We start from the raw sequence: 14850 nt of genomic DNA, 5'->3' as shown, positions 1-14850 counted from the left end.
TCATGATAAATATGGAACTAAATTCCTTCTGTTTACCTCCCACCGTACTAATGTTTCCCCATTAGTTATTACCTAGCGAGTAAGCCACATAAATGTGTTTCATACTTACATATCCGACGACTTTCTGGCACAATAACATGTACAATAAGCACATTCATGCTGCGTTTATTTATATTTAAGCTGTGTATTAATTCACATCACAGTAACAATACAAATTAGTTAATTATATTGCTTCATGCAGGCAAAATTAGTATTCCCACGTGTGCATTTGTGTGCATCTTATACTATTGTTGCTTATTTCACCACAACACACCATTAGTAAATGTTAACGTTATGGAACATTGATTTTACAAGGGGTACACAAAATTTAGTTTTGCCACCATGCTCCATCACCAGCAATGGAATCCGCTTGCTCAGTGTCTCCAAAGCTTAAGGCATTTCTCTCTTTGGTGACTTGTCAATTTTATCCACAAATCATCTTCAAGGGAAAGGAGAAGCTGGTCCTCTTACACCTTCTCACACACACTTTCCCTCCTAGCGCCTTCGATGGTGATCAGGAGGATTCAAGTATTAAGATGTTTTTATTTTTTATGGACAATGGAGTTTGGCTGTAACACCTTTGTGTCTAGCTAATGACTACAGGAAGAGTGTGCTGTGACTTGACTAGATACATTGGGCTGACGTATATAACTAGTCAGTCTTCCAGACCAGGTTCAAGCCTGAACTAGACCTTAGCATTGCTTCATTAAACGCCCCCCCCTGCAGCTCCCCCAGGCAGAAAACTACACTAACTAGCAGGGAGCCGATGAAGCTAGGCATGATGGTATTTAATCACAATATGCTAATATTGGAGAATGAACAAATAATAACCTACATGGAAAAGTACTTATCTGACTGCTGAGCAGCGAATTACGAGGACCTATTTTCCTTGTGGATATCTAGTCTGATTGGTGACAGTTCTTTGTCTGGGCTCATAGGATACATAGTCCTAGACAGTTGTAACGTTCCAATATTCCTGTTAGGCTGCTGAGCAAATAAAGAAAGTAAATGCATAATCCAAGTCTCCGGACCCGACAGAGAAACCTTATTCTTTGGTAAAACCTCACAAGATATCTAATGGCATGTTCTTTATTTCTTTTACCAATCATACTGTCTTAGAATGGGAGCAGGTGCTACCCGGGTGTGATTTCCGTGCAATACCTAATGCTGGTGGATTCCAATATGTTTGTCATATCGTTCTGAACAGTGTTCAAAGCAACATTTGTCTTGTTCAAGAATTAAGTGGACTTTTCACAAGCGGTTTGCTTGTCCATGTATCATACACCTTTGAGTGTTTTTTATTAGAACATTTTAGTACCTGCCATAGCTGAAGCACCCTCATGTCCTCATAGGAATGTTGCGAGCTAGTCAGACTCCCCAAAAAATTAGTAAACAGCAACACAAAAAAGGGAATTTTGCAGTGCAAAAATTGAAATTTTGCCTAAAAAATAGTTTCTTCTTGAAAACAAACTAAAAATTGACCTCAGTGGATCCCGTTGCATACCCACAGGCTGCCGGCCCAAATTCATTTTTTCCCCCAGTGCTGGCTTGAGCGCTGGTGGCACTTGGTGCGACAGTCTTTTTTTGACACCCCCTCATGACCTCCTCCTTGGATTCTCTCACTACCACACGCAAAAGTGGCCCTCATCTCTCTATAGCCCCTCTCTCGAATACATTTCATATGTTTTAAAATGCCCGTAAATGCTGGCTTTGCCAAGCCACTCAGCTATCCATCTAAAAATAGAAATCTGTTCCCTGCAGCAGGCATATTAATCCACTGCACTACTTTATGGCAAATCAAAACTGCAACCCCCCCCCCCCCCCCCAGGTCAGGGCCCAGTGCAGCCTCCCCGCCCTAAAGCTGGCCCTGCGGGCAATGGGCCTGAATTCCTATATATATATATATATATATATATATATATATATATATATATATATATATATATATATATATATATATATATATATATATATATATATATATATATATATATATATATATATATATATATATATATATATATAACGCTCCCAACTCTGTCAATTAATAACAGACACACAGGAAGCCACCATCAATTCGTTTGTTTATTCAGCAGATGGGATACGGAACAGACGCGTTTCGGATATACTCTTTCGTCAGTGTTACAAATTCCACATCCGTTTTAAATGTTCCCGCGTCACTGAACACACAACAGTGAAGACGGGTTGTTGAAACAGGACCATTTCCGTTATGGCCGCCATCTTAGCCTAGTCAATAACCCAAAATTGTGAATCTTAGACTTTGGGACAGGTTCAAAATATAAGTGCATGTACATAGATTATACATTGTCAAAGCCAGTCAATAAAGCGCTCATGAACCGGAATGCAAAAAACAAAATCTCGCCGTGGATCGGCATTAGCCCACATTTAAGTGGGGCTGGGGAATAATAAAGTTAATTTCACAATGAACAAATCTCACTTCTATAGTACTACCCCATAAAACCCCAGAGCGGACAATATAATACAGCCGTGGATCGGCGTAAGCATCAAACCGTTCATGAATACATTAATGGTATCATTACATAGTCCCCAAAGAGTATCGATTACACAACCAAAAAACATACATACAATGAAGCAATATCATTTCCTATATCAAATCTAGATTTGACTCAAAGGTTACATATGTGGTTATCCCAAATGAACTGTCAATTCCTCGCTACTGTTTAGGCCCTTAGGTGTCTTCGTTTGCAGGTCTATGATGTAGCGTGATTCAAGCCTTCTCAAACGTTGTAATCTATTGCCCCCTCTGGGATGTTTCGGAATGTGATCAATGCCATAGTATTGAAGTAACTCCCTATTGCTTTGGTGTTTTAAGGCAAAATGCCGTGCTACAGGGTAGTTTTCATCCTTATTACCTATGGCACGTTGGTGTTCCAAAATTCTGACCTTCACATTGTGAACAGTACTCCCTATGTATTTAAGTCCACAGGGACACACCAAACAGTATACCACATAGGGAGTGAGACAGGTGATGAATTTATTGATCTGTCTGGATTTCCCACATCCACGGATCGTATAATTTAACACTCTCCTACTCGTGGCGCAGGCCTTACATTTTCCGCAAGGGAAAAAGCCCCTCATATCTTTGAGTGTTCCTGTTCGTGGTACTGGTGGTGCTAGATGACTCTGTACTAGTATATCTCTCAAAGATTTCGATTTACGAAAGGTCATCAATGGTGACTTAGGGACATCCATGCCTATAATAGGATCAGTTTGTAGGATGTGCCAATTGCGTCTCAGAATATGTATCACATTCTGTGCATCCCTCGAATAGCCAGTAATCTTCCGAAACTGAGCCTTGTGTCCAGTTTTGGATGTCACCTGTTTCAGCAACTGACTTATTCAGTTCTTCCCGGGATTTCGCTTGCACTTTCTGATAGGCAGACTGCAATATCCCTTGATTATATCCCCTGATTTTAAACCTAGCCAGGCATTCCGTAGCTGCTTTCTGAAAATCCTCATCATGGGTGCAATTACGTTTGAGTCGGAGAAGCTCTCCGTAAGGGATGCTTTTAATCAGGTTCGGTGGGTGACTGCTATGCGCATGAAGGGTAGAATTCCCAGCCGTGGGCTTCCTATAGAGTTCTGTACTCAAAACCCCCTCTTTGACAAATACTCTTAGATCCAAGTAGTTGACTGCAGTGGTACTCATCTCATGTGTGAATTGTAAATTCAATGAGTTCTTATTTAAATCATTGATAAATTCCTCTGCCTCCCTGGAGGAGCCCCTCCAGATCAGGAAGAGATCGTCGATGTATAGACGCCAAATGACCACATTATTGGTCCACCTGGTGTTTGCCCCAGCTAGGGCCACCTGCTCCTCCCACCAGCCTACGAATAGATTCGCATAGCTGGGGGCGAAGCAGGTGCCCATCGCTGTCCCTGAGATCTGTCTAAACAGGTCTCCCTGAAATTGAAAGATGTTATTGTGTAGACAGAAGTCAACAAATTCCAATAACATATTGTTGTGTTCTGCAAACTTCAGTGGTCTCTTCTTCAGAAAATAACTAATAGCTAGCATACCCTGCGAGTGATCTATACATGTGTATAAACTCGTGATGTCAAGAGTAATTAATATAAACGCAGGGTCCCAATCAATCATGTTAATTTGGACAATTAAATCTTTAGTGTCTCTCACATAGGAGTCAAGTTTGATCACCCATTGGTGGAGGAATGAGTCTATGTATCTTGAAAGGTTCTCAGTCAGTCCTCCCTTGGAAGACACAATAGGCCTGCCTGGCGGATCCACCAGACTTTTGTTCACTTTGGGGAGTTGATAGAAGGTTGGAATCAAAGGTTCACAGTTCTTAAGAAACAGATATTCATCTGTCTCTAACATAAGATGGGTTCTCCATTTATTAATCAAATCATGGTAGGAAGAAATGCTTTCAAGATATTGTTCTTTAGTAGTTCTCTCGTAATATCTCCCATCATTCAGTTGTCGCAAAGATTCGCGACAATATTGTTCTCTCGTCTGAAGGACAATATTTCCTCCTTTGTCTGAGGGTTTGTATACTGTATTCTCATCCTTGCTCATGTATTCTCATCCTTGCTCATATTACTCAAGATGTTTCTTTGTTCTCTTGTTATATTCTGCTGTTGAGATGATCTAGTCTCAGTACTATATCTCAATTTATTAAAGCATCTTATGTTTTGTCACCAGATTGGGTTTCTGCTCATCGTCATTTCAACCATCAACAAGTTGGCAGCGCTTTGGGCGTGTGGCGAGGATTGTATATCTCTCTCTCTCTCTCTCTCTCTCTCTCTCTCTCTCTCTCTCTCTCTCTCTCTTGATCTATCTCGATCGATCTCGATCGATCTCGATCGATCTCGATCGATCTCGATCGATCTCGATCGATCTCGATCGATCTCGATCTATCTCGATCGATCTCGATCGATCTCGATCGATCTCGATCGATCTCGATCGATCTCGATCGATCTCGATCGATCTCGATCGATCTCGATCTATCTCGATCTATCTCGATCTATCTCGATCTATCTCGATCTATCTCGATCTATCTCGATCTATCTCGATCTATCTCGATCTATCTCGATCTATCTCGATCTATCTCGATCTATCTCGATCTATCTCGATCTATCTCGATCTATCTCGATCTATCTCGATCTATCTCGATCTATCTCGATCTATCTCGATCTATCTCGATCTATCTCGATCTATCTCGATCTATCTCGATCTATCTCGATCTATCTCGATCTATCTCGATCTATCTCGATCTATCTCGATCTATCTCGATCTATCTCGATCTATCTCGATCTATCTCGATCTATCTCGATCTATCTCGATCTATCTCGATCTATCTCGATCTATCTCGATCTATCTCGATCTATCTCGATCTATCTACTAGCAGCCCGTCCCGACGTTGTCCGGGTATGAAATAGAATGTGTGTATTTGGCAAGGGCAATTTATTTTAAAATCTCGCGGTAGACAACATTTTTTGTTTCATTAGAATCGGGACGGAGAAGGCCCAGCTGCAGCCCTGGTTGATGTTGGTAGGCGCGTGTAATTGGTGTAGTGGTCCGCCGCCTGAGCCCGCTACAGCCCTGGTTGATGTTAGCAGGCGCGTGTAATCTCGTTGAATGAGAGAGTTGAGTGACAGCAAGTAGGAGAGGCTGCAGTAATTGTCCCCGCAGACACGCTCATTTGCGTGTTCCCCCCCTTGAGGCCCAGATGCAGGCCTGTTTGATGTTAGCAGGCGCGTGTTCCCTCGCTTGAGGCCCAGCGGCAGCCCTGGTTGATGTTATCATGCGCGTGTAATTAGTGTACTGATCCGCCGCCTGAGCCCGGCTAGAGCCATGGGTGAAGGAAGCAGGCGTGTGTAATTTCGTTGAATGAGAGAGTTCAGTAACAGCGCGCAGGAGAGGCTGCAGTAACGTTACTTATCAAGCCTCCAGCTGAACTCGTTGGTCATGCCCCCAGCACACGGCCACAGCAGACGATCTTCTGATTAATGTACGACCCACATGGCATGAAGGGCGGAACGTAGCACACGCCCCCCAGCGTTTTTCACGCCTCCAGCGTGCCCCTTGATGCGGCACAATTGCGTTCACATGGCATGAAGGCCGGACGCACACCCCCAGCGTTTCTCACGCCCCCAGCATGCCCCTTGATGCAGCAACGTAATTGGCGCTTGTATGTACGACTCACATGGCATGAAGGGCGGACACACGCCCCCAGCGTTTGTCACGCCACCAGCGTTTGTCACGCCCACACCCACAGCACAACGCAGAGACGCCCACAAGGGACTACTTTGCTGGCACGGTTCTTTTACCTTTTAAATGTATATGGTGGCCGTCTGCATAGCCTATGTCCTTCTGCTGCTACTGCCCTTTCCAACGCTGTATTGGGTGTTGTGATTGGTGCTGTGGTTACTGAGATTACCCGCCTCAAAGGTTTGGGCTCTCTCTTTATAATATTAGTATGGACTACATATGTTTTAATTTACTATATGTGAGTATTGATGTATATAAGTGATTATAAGTGAGAGTGTGAGAGATTGGAAGAGTTCCTGTATAAATAAGTATGTGTTTCTATAAGTGATTGTTTAAGAGAGTAAGTATGTGTACGTTTCTGTAAAAGTAAGTGTAGTGGTGTGTGTGTATAGCTGTATATGCAAGTAAATGGATGGATGTTTGTTAGTTTATTTGCATGTGTGAGTATGTGTGTGAGTAACTGTATGGATGAGTATCGGTGTGTAACAGGATGTATAGGTGTATGCGTACATATGAGGAGTGAGTACATGTATGAGTGATTATATAGAACTGTTGGTGAATGAGTGGATATGTATGTAGATTTTGGAATGACTGAATAGGTTGTTTTAACTGGTATTGGTATCTCCATTTTTTTTTGAAAATTTTTGTTTCTATTTTTGAAGGTGCGTTTATCAAAGGTTATATTACCCTGAGAGGAGGTCTGACGTTCTTTCACATGGATGATGTCATCAGTGATGTCATTTGAGATGTCATCAGTGATGTCACTAACCATGTCATGAGTGATTTAATATGTGACGTCATCAGCAGTGCATTGCGGGCGCGTGAGTTATAGTTAGCTGAACTAACTATAATGGGGGAATTTCAATGGTTTTGTATGAGTGAAATGTCCAGCTAACTATAACGTGTGAAACCGATGGTTTTTCCGTGAATTTCAAAGGTTTTTTAAATGCTAATTCCTAACTATAACGTGGCTGAAACCTATGTTTTTTTCAGTGAATTTCAAAGGTTTTGTAAATGATCATTTTTAAATGTATTAATTGTTATTTTTTTATACTAATTTACTACATTGTTTTAAAGAATTTATTTTTAGATATTTTTTTTTTTTAATTACATTGCATATTTTTTATATAAATTGAAAAACACTCCATCCTCGAGAGGTTGCAGCAAGAGCCTGACAAAAGGTAGAGGAGGTTCATCAGCTACCTACGGGCAGACAAGATCTCAGCCTTGGTAGAGACTCTACCAAAAAAACGCAGGCTAGCCTTCCTGGAGGCTGTGCCATCAGACACTTGTGTCCTTCTTGCCTGCCAACAGGCTCAAAAACCAGGTCTCCACTCTTCTTCGGCTCCTAACACCACCACCACCACCACCACCACCTCTCTTACCTCCTATTCCTTTACCACAGGGGGTCCCTGGAGTCCTACTACCTTACTGGCAATTCAAGCCCTTATTCCAGAGCTGAGGACTTCGTTCTAGTCTACCCAGGTACTCCAAGAGAGTCTTGTGAGGATTACGACATATACCCTCAGACAGACTCTGCCCTCGAGCATTTACCCATCTGGGCCTCCCTGAAAGATGACACTACAGTGAACCAGTGTCATTCAATGCGTGGCCGCCTACCATAAGTTAGAGATGTATGCCACCCCAAAGGAGCACTACTTTTTACTAGAGATGCTCTCAAAGAACGAGCTCTCTGTCCAAAACCTCCAGAAGCTCAAGGGGATGATTAAATCCGCCCCTTAGATCTTCATAGAGCAGGTTAAAGCTTTCATGGTTACACCATGCATTGAAAAAGGAATAAAAACCAGTGCCCTCTGACCTACTCTACATCTGGGAGTCCTGTCACACTGAGTTCCTTAATGCTTACCATTGCTAGAAAGGGAACAGTGGCCCTGGCAAGGAGAGCAAACTGATTGATGATGCTGGGAAGAGACTAGTGGTGGGTATGACAATGCACTGGCACATCTTCAATTCTGTAGGCCACCTTGCTTTGTAGGATAGAGCCCACTGGGAAGAGATTGAGGAGTTCCTTCTGCATCTCCCTGATCAGTATTCCAAAAAGGGTACAAAAGCCAGTTGAAGTAGGTAAGGCTATTTCCAGTGCAACTATCAGGTGTGCACTGGATGCAGCATACTCAACCGTCAGGGGTTCACACCTCAGTGATCCTTCGGCACCACTCTTGGCTCAGAGTGTCTGAGTTCATGCAGGAGGTGCCATTTAACCTTCATTCGACACAGAACTTCTTTTTGGACCACAGGTTAACACCGTACTTAAAAAGTTCAAGAAAGACACAGAACCGTCAAGGCAATGGTGCGCCTCAGGCCCCTTTAGGTAGGTGTTCCTGTTCACAGGCACCAGTAAAGAGACAGCTTGTAAGCGACTTCTCCAGATCAAATTGGGTCATACCATCGGCATCAAACCGGGTTTATCACCCTGTTGGTGGCAGGGGCTTTACACGAGGCTCCGTTAGAGGGAAACTTTTCAATGGCCAAGACACCCCTCCTAAGGCAGCCTCCACCTCCAAAAATTGACTTGCTTCGTAACTCTGCGATCGCACAGCACCTGTTGGGGGGAGGCTTTGAGGGTACCTTTCCAACCTGGTAGAGATCACCACTGACTCAGTGGGTCCCGACCATCATAGAGCACAGCTACTATCTAGAGCTCATCTCAGCCTCCCCAAATATCGCACCCACAGTCTCAGCCCAGAACATCTTACATTTCTGCAAGGGGAGGTTGAGGGACTCCTACTCAAAGGTGCCAAGGAGCTAGTGCCCATCAACACCAGGGCAGAGGCATCTACTCCCTAAACTTCCTCCTTCCCAAGAAGGACGGATCCCTTAGACCAATCCTCGACCTCCGTCCTCTCAACAGACTCATTCTGTCAGAAGACTTTCACATGGTCATCCTACAGAATACCTGAGTAATGCCTACTTTTATATCCCAATACATCCAGCTCATCAGCACTTTCTCCGATTCATGGCAAGTGGTCAATACTACCAGGTCACCATGGCCGCAAGGGGCAATATATATTCCTTGTGCTGCAGACATCATGATCACCATGTTCATCCTATAAAACCCAGTGGGCACTCGCTCTCCTCCGCTCTTGGCCCTAGCGCACAGATTTAGGGGCTGGGCCACCCATCGCCAAATTCCTCTCAGGCAAAGTATCTTCCAGGAGTGGACGAATACTTCTCTGACCTGTTCAGCAGGACTCTGCAACAAGCCCATGAGTGGGAACTCCACCCTTAAGTCCTAATCCCTTACTTCCAAAGATGGGGCACCCACACATAGACATTTTCACCACACACAAAAGGAAAATGCCAAAACTTTGCTGCCAGTTTGCCACACCCCCAGTCCATAGGCAGTGCTCTGTGGATTTTTCAGTGTAAAGATCTTATTACCAACACCTAACTATAACTTCATTTTAACCTTTGTTTCTTTTTCATTGCAAATTTATGTATTGAGCGATATTGCTAGTACCATTATGATTAGATTCAAATCCTGTGCACACGCGTTTGTGTAGTTTGAACGTTTTATCATAAGTTGAAATCAAAGCCAGTATAGTCTTTTTGTAAGTATTCTTTATTCCAGAGAACACCATAAAGTCCAGCCAACAAGTGTTTCGTCGTTGGGGTGATGACCCTAGACTTCTTCAGGGCTATATAGCTACCCAACTGACAATTCAATGCCTAGTTCCCGATTATACTTCCGAACCGGCTAGGTCTTTCCAATTCTAGTGTCATGAATCCGAAAGATTAAAATTCGCCAATCTTTTAAAATTAAACTCCTTTATTATCAAAATGTAGCAGTATGTGTATATGTATGTATATGTATATATATATATATATATATATATATATATATATATATATATATATATATATATATATATATGGCACAATCAATGAAAACGATGTATGTTGTGAGAGTCTATAGCGAGTACGCTTTCCTTGTCAAACGTGAAGTCTGCCACGAGATCTGTAGCGAGTATGCATTGAGTTACAGTATGATACATTGCAGGCGCCATATTTCCTGTGTGAATTAATACCCCCTTTTGGTCACTAATTTTGTTTAGGGCTTCCCACATAAGTTTAACTGGTCCAGGTATCGTCAGTGTATGATGGACCTTATTCGCTACAGTTCCTTCTGGCTATGAGAGGTCCACATCGTTACTTCAATACCCACCCTCCAAATATTTTTACTTGGCTTGCTTGGTTCTTGAATTGAGACTCTGCATCTGTTCAGTGTTGCACTTGGAGTAACATAGTGTTAACGTGTCTGCTACTCTGCTTTCAAGCTCCTCAGCCTTTCCTGATATTACCTGGTCTCTGTATTTATTTTGGCAGCTGTGTATTCCTTTTTATGATCTGTGCTTTGAGCTCTGTGTTGAAGGATGGAGCTTCAGTCCTGTCACCTTATTGCATCTAACAAACGTTATCTTCAGCAAATTTATTTTTGATGTATAAGGTTCTGCACAAAGATTCCTGATCTTAAGCACTTCCTATTCCTCTCGCTGGAGCTTGAGCTTTTTCAAGCAGTAGACTTTGACTGGCACCAGTGCGGCTGCAGCATTTCCAGATGAAATAACCCAATAAAGGCTTTACCCAGAACGGGTGATGTTTGCTTCACCTTCTTTTTCCTGACTTCTAGAGGCCAGGCCGTGAGACCGACTGAGCAAATAAAAAGTTGCTAAAATAACTTATTGAATATGTTGAAAAATCAGTTGGCCTCAGAAGTGGGAGAGGGACTATGAGAATCCGAAGCCATGAAAAATGAATGTTGCCAATGGCAATAAACTAGTTTTTCTAATGAATGCTCATTCCCTCGGATTCCTTACCTTGAAACGGATCTTAAAGCAGAATCCCTTAGAGGCGAGATACTTTAAACAACAGCTTATCCCAATTGCAAATCTTCTTCATGTCCAAACGTTGCACGCGAAAGCAGAGAGGATTAAAGCTTCCAGAATCTTTCGCAGTGAAACACTTGCTAGGTCAAGAAATGAAAGTGCTTAGTAAGAAGTGTGTTGACTGTACAGTCAGAAGGAGTAAATATTATTTTCATCTTCCTTATTTTTCCCTCTCTATCCTTCCCCATCGCTTTATCCTCCCCTATTTTGTCAGTGCCATTCCTGTTATCAGTTAAGCACAGTTCTAACAATTGCCTGTAAATACGAGGCAGCTGTTCAAAGAAATAAGAAAAGGGCCCGTGTTTAATTCAGCTTTGTTTTTTTAAGTTGAGATCAAGATAAACTTAAGGTTATTGATAATGTAAGCATAAGGTTACATGCTAATATAGAAATATTAAACACAGATGAAAAAAGTGATGACATAAGATGAGTTACCTTCATGGTGACTCTGTAGTCTCCTATCAATATCATCCCCATTGTGCTGACCTCTCAGCCATTGGTCAGAAAAAGCACACCGACTTCTCGTTTTTGGTCTCACCTACCAGACAGTGCAAGCTGTCTGGTTGTGAAAGACCAATTGGGAACTTGTAGTGGGCTTACAGCATAACCATTTCTTACCATTAGTTGAATTTGTCACTCATTTGCTGTTGTGTTATTCAATGGGTTGCCTTCCTCTTGTGTTTGCCCATTCATGGAGGGTAGTCTTTTTACGGTTCTTTTCTTTGGCTGACCTGCATCCTTCCACTGTCCAAATTTTGGGGACTACTTTATTTTGCATGCATGTGTCTATTTCAGTGCATGTCTTTTACTTCCACTCTCCATGTGTGCCCCCACCACCTACTGTGTTGCTCCCCAGCCCTCTTAGCTTGTCTGCTTCAGAGGGAGAAGGCCCATACATCTTCTCCCTGGATTACTGCAGAAGACCAATGGCTGAATCCTGTGTAAAGTAATTTAAGCTTTGGAAAGCATTTCCCTTTCTATTCTGACACTGCCTTATACTTTTTAAATTCTGTTCAGGCTCCTGAGTTAAAAGTATTTGGAAAATAAACTATTATGTTTTATGAAGATTGAAAACACTGATTTAATTGTTCAGTCTAGAGATACTATGAGAGATGTTTTACCTTACCTCCCTTACTTTTTTCCTTTTGTTCTCTGTAAACAGTACTTTAAGAACACTGTTGAAGCCAACAGCTCTTCACTCTCATTAAATAGTTGAGACATATTGACTTTGCCAAAGCTTTTTTATACAGTGGGACTAGGCAGTGGTGTTCACATGGCTATGGTTAGGTCTGTGCCACAGAGAACCAGTGCGTGGGTATGCAGAACAGGTTCTCAGTGCTAATAGCTGTGTTTCTTATTTCTGCTCAGTGGCAGTAATATCAAGAGTTTGCCAATAGGGAATAGTCTTTGTACTAACAGTAACTGGGCCACAGTAAAGAGAACTGCATGTTATTTGCTCTATTACTATCTGCAGGGGAATCCTTGCAATGTTAGAATTGTTACATCGCCCTATGACGTTCCTCCCAGTTAGCTGGCTTCCAAGATCATCGCGAAAGCTCCCCAGCTTAACGGACAACAAAAGAGACCAAAATGCTTCAAGTTAGACACCCTGCATGTGTTCACTAATGTATGTGTCTTATTTTTTAATCGATGGCAACTTTTTCAAGCAAAACTCATGATTCAGTGAGCCACACTTGTGCTTAAATTCAACTCGTCAAGCAAGCAGTCACTCGAAGTAATTTATTATATACATTGTATACAATTTCCCTGCTGTCAATCCAGATTCTTAGGTTAAATGTGTTTCTACAGTTGACCTGCAGGGTAAAATAGCCTGAATAAGTGCTTTGTTTACAGCATGCAGCAACTTGCCGAGGTGCCTTGGGAGGCTGCCCACGCAGTACCATCTTTCCAAGCTTTAACATTTAAAACGTGCTTTGCTTCAAAGTCGTTGTGAAGTATGACTGATCATTTAAGATACATTAATTCTGATTTTCTGTTTTTGTTCCTGTTTTGTTTCCTATGGTTTCAGGGGATTGATACAGTTTTCCAATCAACTTGGTGTTTTTTCTTTTACAATAGTACTCTATTTTTCCCCTTTCCTTCTTCCCTCTCCCACCCAAAATATATTTTGTATCCATATCCAACAAAAAGTCCTCTACGGCAAACCGTCTGTGGAGCTTCTAGTGCCTGATTCCACCAGTGTAGCAAAATACAGCTTTGTAAAAAAAAAAAAAATACTTCGCAAAGTTGCTGTTGAATACAGTAAGGCAGTGTTGCCCAAACTGTGGGTCGCGACTCACTTATGGCTCTTGAGCCGATTATTGATGGGTCACACTTGGGAGGATTCCAATAATTTCAGAGAATTCTGTTTATGCTACACAGTGCATTGAATTTAACCCAGTTATCCACTAGTGAGCCCTGGTTTATTTGCAAAATTGGTGTAATACTTTGGAATTTATTCTATCTGAGCTAGAAGCTGGCCACTGGTTGTAAGTTTGCTACACTACTAACATTTGATTATTGGCGAGACTTGTGTAAGCCTGTACCAGTGTTTTTAATTTGTGGTGGATTTGCCCGAGTTGGTACATGATCTGCTGTATGCAAGTCCTGTTTAAGTTTGAAACATCATAAAATATAACTATACACATAGTTAATACACATACCCAATTTGCAGTCAAGAACATCCTGGGATGGAGTTTACTGGACTGGTGGAAAATAGCCATTTTGTGTCGAGGATGCAAATTGTTTTGTAAAATTGTTTCTTAACCTTTTTTAGCTGTGTCCTCTTTTTAGTTTACGATAGTCCATTCAGTCAGTTTATGCATTCCACACTTGTGTTTTTTAGCAAAATATACCCCCAGCCCCCTAAAATTGGTGGGAATTTAACACTGCTTTATATCCTTATAGGGGCAATGTGTTAAAAAATAGTTGCTTGTTTTCGATGACTAATTTGAGTTTTTTCCTTTGACAGGTATCGTAAAAGGCTGCCTTCAAAGTTTCAATGTTTTTTCAAGGATCTATCTTACTTACATTGTGCTTATCCTCAAGCTTCTGTCTGCACTTGCATGTCTTGCTAGAAGTGGATCCTGTGGCTGAAGAGGTGCAGTCTCTGATGTCTGCCAAGTAAAAGGTGAGCAGATAGGAGTCAGGTTAGGTTACCACGTGATGCTTTAAGGTCTCTTAAAGGCACTATTTAAAAGCCCTATTTCTTCTTGAGTTTGACAACTCGTTTGACTCTTGCTGTTATGTCTTCATCTTGATAAAATCTCCTAGTCTCAGTCCTGGAGTAGATATTCCTCTCCTTTAGGGCATCTTTCCTAGCCTGTAAGCACTTACATGCTTTGTTATAGGATTATTGAAAGATGGCTGTACCACATTGATACAACTGGTATCTATCTCCATGTCTCTAGCATTGCAAAATAATTTTGACATACTCTAGTTTCCCAAACTACTTCAGGTGCATTTATTTGTTCACCAGGTACAATGTTAAGATTGAGTAACTTTATTTTTCTAAAAACCAGTAAACTTTGAGCAGAACGTAGTAACTTGAAAGGCACTAAATAACTTTATGCACATAAACTGTTTTTAATTCTCTAAAAAAAATAATCTGAGCAGAATTGGAACTTGCTCTCT

General features: G+C 41.8%; 1 protein-coding gene across 2 annotated transcripts in view; it reads left to right on the top strand.

Moving 5' to 3' along the window:
• FRS2 (fibroblast growth factor receptor substrate 2) overlaps positions 1-14850 on the top strand; it is a 263424-nt gene that overhangs the window by 129324 nt on the left and 119250 nt on the right. For both annotated transcript variants that reach the window (XM_078678808.1, XM_078678818.1), the window contains exon 3: positions 14189-14347. The gene's annotated coding sequence lies outside the window, so the exon portion shown is untranslated. The remainder of the gene's footprint in view (positions 1-14188; positions 14348-14850) is intronic.

The sequence above is a fragment of the Lissotriton helveticus genome, chromosome 1_1 (assembly GCF_964261635.1).
Source record: "Lissotriton helveticus chromosome 1_1, aLisHel1.1, whole genome shotgun sequence".
NCBI lineage: Eukaryota > Metazoa > Chordata > Amphibia > Caudata > Salamandridae > Lissotriton > Lissotriton helveticus.
Note: the sequence above shows the minus strand (reverse complement) of the source record. Positions and strands in the feature narration are given on the sequence as shown.